Raw genomic sequence first — 12273 nt, 5'->3', positions numbered from 1 at the left:
TCCAGCCTGTCTTAGCTGCCTCGCCACAGACCCAGCTCCATTTTTACTCTAGAATGTGACTGATGCAATGTCTGGCCGTCGCAGGGAGTCATAAAATAAACAGGAATGTACAGGAAGATGGACAACTTTCTCGACAGAAATTTTAATGCAATGACAAGATGAATTTTTCCCATTTATCCAGAAATTAAAAGCAATCCAAAAAGCAGCCCAGGACACATGCTTAACTCCTATTGAATGAGCTGATGTATACATGAAAGATAAATGCTCAAGAATGGTGAAGAGAATGAACTCCAGTTGGAAGAGGAGAGTCTGGTCTCAAAATGGAGGTAAAACCACCGCCGGGTAGCCCCCAGCCCGACTCCAGCCGTCGGAAGGAGGGCCATGATCCAAAGGAACCAGAGCAGCTGAGTAAGCTGTTTATTGGTGATCTGAGCTTTGAAACTACATGATAGTTTAAGAGAACATTTTGAGGAATGGGGCACACTCACAGATTGTGTGGTAATGAGAGATCCTCAGACAAAACATTCCAGGGGCTTCGGTTTTGTGACTTATTCTTGTGTTGAAGAGGTGGATGCAGCCATGCGTGCTAGACCCCACAAGGTTGATGGGCGTGTTGTGGAACCAAAGAGAGCGGTTTCTAGAGAGGATTCTGTGAAGTCAGGAGCCCATCTAACAGTGAAGAAAAGTTTTGTTGGTGGTATTAAAGAAGATACAGAAGAATACAATTTGAGAGATTACTTTGAAAAAATATGGCAAGATTGAAACCCTAGAAGTTATGGAAGACTGGCAGAGTGGAAAAAAGAGAGGATTTGCTTTTGTAACTTTTGATGATCATGGTACAGTTGATAAAATTGTTCTTCAGAAATACCACACTATTAACGGGCATAATTGTGAAGTGAAAAAGGCCCTTTCTAAACAAGAGATGCAGTCTGCTGGATCGCATCACAAAGAGGTCATGGAGGTGGCAACTTTATGGGTCGTGGAGGAAACTTTGGAGGTGGTGGAAACTTTGGTGGAAGAGGAGGCTATGGTGGTGGAGGTGGTGGCAGCAGAGGTAGCTATGGAGGAGGTGATGGTGGATACAATGGATTTGGAGGTGATGGTGGCAACTATGGCGGCGGTCCTGGTTATAGTAGTAGAGGCTATGGTGCTGGTGGAACAGGTTATGGAAACCAAGGTGGTGGATATGGTGGTGGTGGAGGAGGATATGATGGTTACAATGAAGGAGGAAATTTTGGTGCTGGTAACTACGGTGGTGGTGGCAACTATAATGATTTTGGAAATTACAGTGGACAACAGCAATCAAATTATGGACCCATGAAGGGGGGCAGTTTTGGTGGAAGAAGTTCTGGCAGTCCATATGGTGGTGGTTATGGATCTGGTGGTGGAAGTGGTGGATATGGTAGCAGAAGGTTTTAAAAACAACAGAAAAAGGGCTACAGTTCTTAGCAGAAGAGAGAGCGAGGAGTTGTCAGGAAAGCTGCAGGTTACTTTGAGACAGTCGTCCCAAATGCATTAGAGGAACTGTAAAAATCTGCCACAGAAGGAGCAATAATCCATAGTCAGAAAAGTTACTGCAACTTAAACAGGACACCCTTCTTGTTCAGGACTGTCATAGCCACAGTTTGCAAAAAGTGCAGCTATTGATTAATGCAATGTAGTGTCAATTAGATGTACATTCTTGGGGTCTTTTATCTGTTGTAGCTTTGTCTTTTTCTTTTCATTACATCAGCTATATTGCCCTGTGAATTGTGGTAGTGGTACCAGGAATAAACAATTAAGGAATGTTTAACTTTTCAATATTTGTGTAGTTCAGTTTCTCTACATTTTAGTACAGAAACTTTAACAAAATGCAGTTTTAAAGATGTTTCCTTGTGAGTTAACAAGTAAAGATCATTGTTAATTACTATTTTGTATGAATTTTGCTAAAATTAACTGTAAAGAAACACCTACTGACTTGCAGGGTTTTTTTGGGGGGGGGTCCGGTCGTGGGGCCTGAACTCTGGGCCTGGGCGCTGTCCCTCAGCTCTTCAGCTCAAGGCTAGAACTCTACCACTTGAGCCACAGCGCCAATTCTGGCTTTTTTCTTTTTGCTTATGTGGTGCTGAGGAATCGAACCCAGGGCCTCAGGCATGCAAGGCAAGCACTCTACCACTGAGCCACCTTCCCAGCCCTGACTTGCACCTTAAGGGGAATCTATTCTCCTCATTTCCAAACCATGATACGAATGGGCGCTGACATGTGGAGAGAATAGATACTTGCATGTATGCATTGTGTGTTTTAGATACATAGGATTGGGTATTTAAATCAGCATATTTGTGAATTTAATAGCATTAAGATTACCTTCAAATGAAAAAAAAAACCCTCAAAATCCTTATTTGGTTTGTGTGCATTTTCTTTCAATGTAATCATGGTTTTAGTGTGTTTTAAGATTTGCTGAATCGTAGCTGTGTTTAGAACATCTCCATTCTACATTTACCTTGATCACATTGAGAATGACTGCTACCATAGTTTTGGAGTATAAAGCATGTCTGCTGCCCTCTATTTAAATTTGTAAAGGGTAGTGGATGTTTTCCCCATCCCTTTAGAAACCATTCTTAATTTTTGATTCAGGACCACTAAGTGTGCAATGTCTGAGCATATTAGTGGATACCTGATTTTATTCTGTTTTTCCTTTGAGACCCCTGAGGCCTATAAGTTTTATTACTTTCCTTGGTTTAATTTCTCCATGCAAGTTTTCAGAGCAAGAGAATAAAAAGACACTTCATTGTCAAATCCTTAACTGGCTGGCATGCTTTCACATTTGTACACTACACATTTTTCTGAGTGAATCCAAGGATAAGAGATATAATTGTCCAAAATAACAAATGCAGCAGATATGTAGCACAGTTGCTTAGTACAAGCTTCTCACTTCCCAAAGACCTGGATTGAAATTTGGGTAGTTTTTGAGTTCTTAGTTAAATTCCTACAGAATACACTGTTACTCCTGTGTATATTTCAATCTAAATCATGTTGGTATGAGTTAGTGATCTTGTTTGGAAGACTGGTTGAGAAGAGATTTCAATAATAAGGTCATACATTATATAAACCAATGTCTACAGTTTGCGCTAGCTAGTGCTTTCAATTTCACTCAAACCCTTAGTATGTGCCCTGCTGTTACTCTTTATTTGACAGTGAACGTTGAATTCAAGATTTTTATGTGGTTTTTAAAGTACTAATCAAAACAAGCAATAAAAAGGGGAATGGGGCTTGCTAGTGTTTGAATATGCTCTCTTGTTGCTCTAATTCTGTGCATTATTAATATTTGGATGCATGCAATGCCACCGTGGAAATTGGTCTTCACAGATACTGAAGTTTTCCAGAAAACACTCAAACCAATAAATGTATCAAGACAACATTCCATTGTTAATGGCTTATGTGAATAAGCAGTGTAGAAAATAGGCTTATATTAGAAAATGGTTAAGTCTTATTAACATCAAGTGTGGTTATATAAAGACACTGTCAATGTTCATAACTTGGGTACTTGGTCAAAATAATGCTTGGGAAACATTAAAATTGAGCTAAATTGTCTCTTTTTTTATTTGTTATAATAAAGGTCGAAGGAATGTGGAAGATTTTAAAAAAAAGAATGGTGAAGAAAATTATGAGAAAGAGGTCCTCAGGAGATAAGAAAAGAGGCAATGTCTCTGTAACAAAAGCAGCATAATGTTATCACAGGACTGGGCAAAAAGATAAATGGAATCTTATAGAATACAATACCCCAAAATAGATTTTGCTGCCTATGGGAATTTAAGATGTAGAAAAATATATTTCAGCTCAGCAGGGAATAGTAAGCTCATTTAATAAAAAATACTGGTGAAATTGGCTACACATTGGGAAAGAATGGGTTTGATTTCTGCTTCTGTACTCAAATACACTCCAGATGGAATAAAAACTTAGATCATGAAAAAGAGTAAATCTTAAAATGTGAGAGCCTATGTGTACATATCGGAGAATGGCAAGGCAGAAACCTTATAAACTACTATGGATTTTAGCCATTTTTTATTTCATAAACATTGAAACGTTCAAAGGTAAAACTCTAACATTTACAAATAATGGCTGGGGGAGGGGGCGGGGGGAGGTTGAGTTATAAAACTAGTGCCTAAAAGCTGCTTGTGCTGAGAAGCACTGAGTCCTTACTTGGAGCCAGGAATGAACAGAGCAGGGGAAAAGCTTAGCATTTCTGTCCTTACTTCGGAGTCATTTGTGTCATTTACTCTGAGTTCTTCTTCCCTTTGCACCCATCCTCGAATCCAGGAAAACAGCACAGGAAACAGACCACCTGCCAGGGGCAATACACTTACTGTAACAGTCCACCTGATCAGTCCTAAAGCAATACCACCATCTTTCACTAGGAACACAGCTGTAACAGAGGTTATTTAATACCTATGCACACCTCTTCTCTGTGCTTAATTCTTCCTCCTATTTAAATGGAAACGAGCGCCTGTTCAGGGAGAATGTGTTGAAATGCATTTCTTGCCTCTTTCTGCAGTGCCCATGACTCTTCTTTGTTCTTCCCTCACTATGACTTATCTCTTTATTTGGCAGGTGAAGCATATAGCGGTACCTGACATGAGAAATTCAGGAGTTTGTGCCTGGAGCCTAACATTGTAACAAATGTCACTAACACTGTGTATTAGATACAAAGAATGATAATAAATTATAACCCGTAAGGGAAGACTAGAAAAAAATGGGTCAAATTTTAAATAGGCAAGGTGCAGGAGACCAAATCAAAATGAACTGTAAGGGCAACAACAGATCATGAAGCTTCTTGGTAGTCTGGGAAAACAGATTAATGAAGCAACCAATGAGTTATCAGTGTATGACTCTTTATTTGGCCTCATGAATTATCTGGGAACCATACAGGATCAAGGCATCCTGCATTTGTCCCTTTTCCTTTGCCTTGAGCCATTCTCTCCTGCAGTCATGTTGTAGCCATCTTGGAAGCCCATAAGGGCAGACCACTTTCTAGAAATCAAAAACTTATAACAAGGCCCCATCTAACAATGCATTGTTAGCCTGCCTTAGCTCACCTCTGACCACACTGTGATGGGATTATTTTACCCAGGTACCCCTTCTCATCCCCACCCCTACCTGTTTTCTAGTCCTCCTCTATAATCTAAGGCAAATGCTGTATTCTGGAGGATGGTGGAAGATGTACTGAAGTGCTGTCTTCCTGTGGCAGCCATATAAATCTCCTTTCTCTTCCCTGCATCCCATCTCTTTATTTAGCATGTAGGGGTTTGGACCTCTGATATAAAACTTGAGTTTCAAGATTATCAAGAAAAGGTGATGTTCATTTGCCAGTGATTGACGTGAAATATTTAGCTTTGTTGGAACAATCTATGGCAAAATACGTTTATTAAAAAAAGAAAAAAGAGCTACCTAACTCCTGGAAATACCTAAGTACAAAAGAACCAATGGGAAAAGAAATGTGCAATCAGATGTTTATTTTAATATAATTGTAATGAAAACTCTTGAAACAAAGTGACTATAGAACAGAAGAATGGTTAAATAAATGGAATTCTTCTGGCGTATCACAATTTTGAAAGAATCACATGAAATGATTAGAATTTTGTGAGGTTATTAACCTAGAAATACAAGATGAAGAGGAGTATACATATCTCGTTTTTGTGACAGTGTGACACACACATATATTTCCCATTTTTAGTCGTATGCTTATGCATGCTGTATAACATATCATAGAAAGATGGTCACATGAAGAAATGCTCAACTTCTCTAGCCATAAAAGAAATGCAAATCAAAACAACATTGAGATTCCACCTCACCCCAGTTAGAATGGCTATAATCAAGAAATCTAATAACAGATGCTGGAGGGGACTGCATTGTTGGTAGGAGTGTAAATTTGTTCAACCACTTTGGGAAGCAGTATGGAAGTTCCTCAAAAGACTCCACATAGAGCTCCCCTACGACCCAGCAATACCACTTCTGGGCATTTACCCAAATGATCACAAACAGGCTCATACTAAAGCTACCAACACAACTATGTTTATCACAGCATTATTCACCATAGCTAAGATATAGAACCAACCCCGATGCTCCTCAGTGGATGAATGGGTCAAGAAAATGTGATATCTATCTATCTATCTATCTATCTATCTATCTATCTATCTATCTATCTATGAATTCTATGCCTCCATCAGAATGATACTGCCCCATTTGTTAGGAAATGGAAAGATCTTATTTGCAATAATTAGTAGATGTCTAGGACAAGCAGAAAAGGTCAAAAGCTATGTACATATTACCATATAAGATGATGCTAAGCAAAATGAACCCCAAGATAGGAACATAAGAGGTTTTATCTTTATTGCTGTTGTTTTTAATGTGCTTATAATGTACTGTGTGATTTTTTGTTTCTTTTGGATGTTCTTCCCCCATGGTATAACCCCTATTTTCACTGTATTTGATTTTGGTGCCCTGCATCTTGTATATACATTTTTCTAATTCGGGGAGGGGAAGGCAAATAACAAAATGCTGAAATAAAGATACAGGTTGACCCATTGCAATAATGAGATGTACAGGACACTATGTTGAAACGAACTTTACAGCTTCATGGGCAGGGGAGAAGTTGGGAGGTGGGGAGGGAGGGGATGGTAGGGGAAAAACAACAGAGGGGTAATAATGCTCGATAGGAAGTGTACCCATTACCTTACTCATGTAACTGTAACCCATGGTCATTGAAACATCATTGGTACTTATAGTAGGGCCTGAGATTTCTTGGTGACTCTGGGCCATGTTGAAGAGCAAGCATAGTAAGCTCTTCCAGGTAGGCTAGATTTGGTGTCTAGCTGGGCTATCTTTTCATGGTGAAATTGCCTCAATTTCCTTACGTGTCAAGTTCTGCTTTGGCAAAATGAATGGAGAGATTCGCAGTGTTCTGAGAGGCTTGTTCTGAAAACTTCATTCCACATGGCAGTGTTTCAGGTGTCTAGAACAAGGCCTGGCATGCAGTAAGCACTATGTGTTCACAACTGAATGCTTATACACTGCATTATTTTGTTTCAACCAGAAGGTGTTGTTTATATAATCAGAAAAATGCAAAGGAACAGCCCCAGGCATTTTTATGATAGAATTCTCTGATATAAGCAACTACAACAAAAAAAATGTACTGTTTTTACATGGTCTCTTTGAGTTTTGTAATGTCTGAGTAAAAAAGGAACAACTTTGGAGGGAAGTAAGAAAGTTTAGGTGGGAATAAAGAAGGAAGAAAAAGAGAAAGATGCATGGATGGTCCCTGGTTTAACTTTTTGTGGGGACAGAACTGGAATTTGTACTAAGGAGCTTGAGCTTTTGAGGCAGGTGCTCTACTATTTGATTCATGACCCCAGCCTCTTGGCTTTACTTTCCAGATAGGGTCTTGTATTTGTGGACCATGATCCTACTGTTTGCACTTTCTAAGTATTGAGAGTGGCAGATTTGTTCCACAATATTCGGATGTTTTTGCTAGTTACGATGGGTTCTTGAGATAATTTTTGAACGACTTGGCTTCAAAATGCTATCTCTACCTCCCCAGTGGCTGGCTAGGATTATAGGCATGAGCCACTACACTCAACTTCATTTGTGACAGTTGTCAGAATCAAAGCAGAATTATTTGGGTCAAACCCTAACAAAGACACAACAGCCTATGGCAGCCTTGACCTGCCACTGCCCTCAGGACAGGCTCCAAAGGCAGGCAATGCCTGAGCCACGTTCATTCCTTGGGCCACCTGCTTCTGGCGACCAGTGGGCAAGGATATCAAGGTTATGGGCTGTGCTCAGAACAGAGCCTGACAAGGTGTGTCAAGTCTTTGTAAGGACTGTCTGAAGCCACACCATCTTTCACCCTGACTCCCCATCAACTTGTCTCCCACTCTGTTCTAGCCTCTGCATCCAGACAACTGGACTTGAAAAGCTGCTGAGTGTTCAGCTCAATTAAGATGGAAAATAAGGACAAATGGTTTACTTACAAAAATAAATTGTTTTGAAAGAAAGCAACAGATGAATACAGGCTGTTCCAGCTAATGAAGATCTGGTTGGAGAAATCTGATTGGCAGTTCTTTGGATTGGGGGTGAATTTTCTGAGATGCAGTGTTTTGAGAGAAGCAGGTGGGATGCTGTGTTAAGTTGTGAAAGCAGCCACATCAAAGGAGCACCAACCAGGGCTACAAAGAATAGATATCAATTCTGTTCTCTTGGCTTGATGTGTAAGTTCAAAATGGCAGCAGGGCCACCCCTAGCTTCTGTGGTTGCTGATAGTCCCTAGCAAGCAGATTTGTAAATTCAGTCTCTGCCTCTGTCATCCCCGTATCCCCACTCATCTGTTTCTGTGTCTTCTCCTCTTATTAGCACATCCATTCTATTGGATGAAGGACTCCCAGTACTCCAGTGTGACCCTACCTTCACTTATCCTTTTATCTTATTGTAGTGATTAATTCTATTTCTATTTCCATGTTCCCAACTACCAAGGGGGTCAGACATAGTGGTGGTGCACTCCTCTAATCTCAGCTACCCCAGAGCCAGAGGTAGGAGGATGATGAGTTGGAGGCTAGTGTGGGCAGCCAGAGGCCCAGTCTTAGAAACAAAGTAAGCTGGGTGCTGGTGGCTCATACCTATAATCCTTGGGCTGAGATCTGAGGATCACGCTTTGAAGCCTTGTCAGACAGAAAAGTCCCCTTGAGAGTCTTATCTCTAATTAACCACCAGAAAACCAGAGGTGGCTCTGTGGTTCAATGGTAGAGCGCTAGCCTCGCCCAAAAGAGTTCAGGGACAGAACTGAAGCTCTGAGTTCAAACCCTATGCCCCCCCCACCATTCACACAGAAACTGAAGTAAAGGCCTGGTGGAATGTGTAAGTCTTGGGAGATAGAGGGAGAAGAGAGATAAAGTAGGGAGGGGGGAGAGGAAAAAGAAGAGAAGGAAAAGAGATTTATTTCAACATACCTTTTTTTTCCTATTTGTTTGTTTGTTTGTTTATTTGTTTGGTGCTAGTCCTGAGGCTTGAACTCAGTGTCTAGGCACCATCCCTAAGCTCTTGTGCTGAAGGCTAACACTCTGCTACTTTGAGCTACAGCTCCACTTCTGATTTTTTGGTGGTTAACTGGAGATAAGAGTCCCATGGACTTTCCTGCCTGGGCTGGCTTTCAACCATGATCCTCAGATCTCAGCCTTCTGAGTAGCTAGGATTATAGGTGTAAGATATAAAAATTCCATGTGCAATGTGAGAATCAGGACATTTGTGCTTTGGGGAGCACCTTCTTAATTGCTTTTATAATAGTTCTCCAAATGTAAAAATATATGTGTATATATATATATATATACATATACACATATATACAGTTTTTCCAGCTTGGAAAAATATTTACAGGAACTTCTCTCTTCTTCCAAAGTTGTGGCTAATTAAAATTTCTTTTGTTTTGCTCTCTGACCTCTCAGTTGGAGTATAAACTATTCAGTGATATTCAAGTAATTTTTTTGGTGTAGAAAAGTTGTTTTGCCTCCACTTCATAGAAAATCATCAGACATAGTGCTTGTTCTTAGACATAGTCATGTTCTTAGACAATTTAATATATTGTCATTCATTTATTGTGGCCCATGATTCTGTAGAAAACAAAGATTCTGACCCCTCTTAGCACTTATGAATACATTAGAGCTGCACTAATAATATAGACAGGAAGTTATTATTTTTAGACTTGGTAAATTAGGAAAACAAAAAGGTAGCCATGTCAGGAAAATTTAGTACAAATGTATTCAGAACTAAATTGTAGGTAGTTGGCCTAATTAGATGAGTTGACTGTATGCCAGTGTTTGGTTGTTTCCACTTGAAATGCACAAGATACTCAGCCAAAATATATTTTTTAACAGAGTATCTTGATTCTACAATTGTTTTCTTTCATTTAACACTTATGGAAGAAAATAAAAATGTCATTTGACTCTTCTAACAAAGAGGTAAGTATAAGAAAGGGGCGATCATAATTTGTTAGAAACCAAAATTTAAGTTAAGCTCAAACAAAGTTTTAAATGAAATATCTCCTTGATCATCTATAAAATTGCTTAAAGGACTTGATAATTAGAAAGAAGTAACAATTTACATATACCTTAGTATATAAAAACAGTGTACAGGTATGGTATATACACTGTAATTATTTACACATATGATATCTGGTATGAGTATTAGCATCAAACTAAGGGTGTTCAAATATATGCAGCCATTTTCCCAGAAATTAAGCTGGAGAGACACAGATGGTAGAAGGTAAAATTCTGTGCTGTGAAAAACATGTAGGAAATAGGTTCGTGATCAAATGGGTGTAATTCTGGGCTTAGTTGAGTCATTATCAAAACCTATCGTAATCCACATTTTGACTCATCAACCAATTTGAAGTGCACTTTGGAAGACAGAGAGATGAATGAGAAGTAAAAGCCGATTCAGGAATTTTGCCTTGCATGGATGAAGAAAGAGTTATGATGATTTTGCAAGCCCTACTAAGTAAATAACAAAGATAAGTTGAGACCAGTACAATGGCTCAGCCGCTGTATTCCAGTTATTGGGAAAGTGGAGATTGGGGGAATCCTGACTTGAGACTAACCTGAGCAGAAAGCTAAAGAGACCTCATCCCATATCAAATAATAAGGCTGGTTGTGGTAGTATATGTTAATAATCTCATATGCACAGGAGGCTTAAATGGGAGGACCATGGTCTGCCAGATTTAGGGAAAAATGTAGACCCTTATTTAAAAAGTAAGTAACACTAAAAGGGCTGGGGATGTGGCTCAAGTGGTGTGAGAAATGGCTCAGGATGATGGGGTGTCAGGTAGGAATAATGACACTGATTGGAAAGGAACTAGGCAAAGGCAAAATTTACTTTTTGCCGAAAGGTGACCCATTGGCCAAAAATCTGGCAAGTAAGCCCATACAGCAGGCTGGCTGCTCAGTTTTTTTATCCCCAACCCAGCAGGCCCTGCCCCTCTGCTCCTATTGGCTAAGCTCAGGTTCACAATCTGCATAAGAATATGCCTTAATTAACAGGATGTAATTAAAACTCAAGGAGCTTCTAAAGCGATGTCTTAATTTAAGCAAAGGATGTAACTAAAATGTCATTAACAAGGACTAAGCCACCTGGCCAGAGCAGGAACTCAAGTGATTTAGGACAGCTACTGCTGTGTTGGCTTGCCAGTGTGTAAGCCTGCACGACTCCAACCCTCTGCCTGTCTTACTAAAGGATCTTAGTGAGGCTGCTTTCAACCAGAGACTTGGGTGGAGTCTTGGTATTCCGGGGCTTCTTTCTTCCCTAAGTAACCTCGGTGCCATGACTTCTTCATGGCTTTTTAATAATTTTAGTTTCAAGATCCAGGAATCCTTACAACACAAAACCTGCCTGATTGCTCAAGAATGTGGTCTGCAACTGGCATTCATCCCTTGTGCACCATCGCGCGGCCTAAAGCTGCCCGCAGCATCCTTGTGAAATCCAGGTGAGGGGATTTCAGACTATAGAGGGAGCCAAGGGCTGTGCGCTGGCAAAGTAACTGTCATCCCGCCTATCTGCTGGTGTCACCTGCCTTCCCGTAAACTCTGCAGGCAGAGAAGAATATAGACACTTGGCTTTCAGGTGTTCTGCGGGGTGAATTGTAGGGCAAGTCCTCCAAGGGTCTGCTTAGGCTGCCCAGACGAATAGGAGACCTTGGTTGGCCCCCGGGGATGCACGCATCACCTCTTGATGACAAGGAGTAGACGCTTCCCAGCAGGGGACTCCCTCGGTGCCACAAACCTTGTCTTGTAGTCTGTGGTCTCCCCCCTCCTCCTGCCCCCATGGACCTGGCTGCAAGCTTCCTGAGCGCAGCGGGCTCTGGCCAGGCCAGGTGATCACCTCCACCTGAACAGCTGCAGATGCTCGGGGGACCCCTCAACCCCTGGGTACCCCTACCCTCTTCTCTCCTCATTTTCTTCCGGGGGAGGGCAAGGTTTTCTGACCCAGCCTCCAACCCAGAACTGCTGTGCAAGAACCCCTGAACACTCCCTAGCCCTGGGCTGCGAGGCCTGCTTGGCTGCGGCCTCCTGGTCCATCTTCATGCACATCTGGTGCCTACCTTCTCTTGTTCCTACACACACCCCGTGTCACCGCCAGTCCCCGCGTGTCCCTGTCCCCGACTCCGTCCCTTCATGCTGGGCCCGCTGGGGACGGGAGGGGGCGGAGACCTTCGCTCCAGCGCAGGGTCCTCCTCCCCCTCCCCCTCCTCCCTAC

At 41.2% G+C, this 12273-nt stretch overlaps 1 pseudogene; it reads left to right on the top strand.

Annotated features, from left to right (window-relative positions):
• Positions 1 to 320: 320 nt before the first annotated feature.
• On the top strand, positions 321 to 1545 carry LOC105998328 (annotated as a pseudogene).
• Positions 1546 to 12273: the final 10728 nt, after the last annotated feature.

Source organism: Dipodomys ordii, unplaced genomic scaffold, assembly GCF_000151885.1.
Source record: "Dipodomys ordii isolate 6190 unplaced genomic scaffold, Dord_2.0 Scaffold161, whole genome shotgun sequence".
Lineage (NCBI taxonomy): Eukaryota > Metazoa > Chordata > Mammalia > Rodentia > Heteromyidae > Dipodomys > Dipodomys ordii.
The sequence above is the reverse complement of the archived record's forward strand: the minus strand, read 5'-3'. Positions and strand labels throughout refer to the sequence as shown.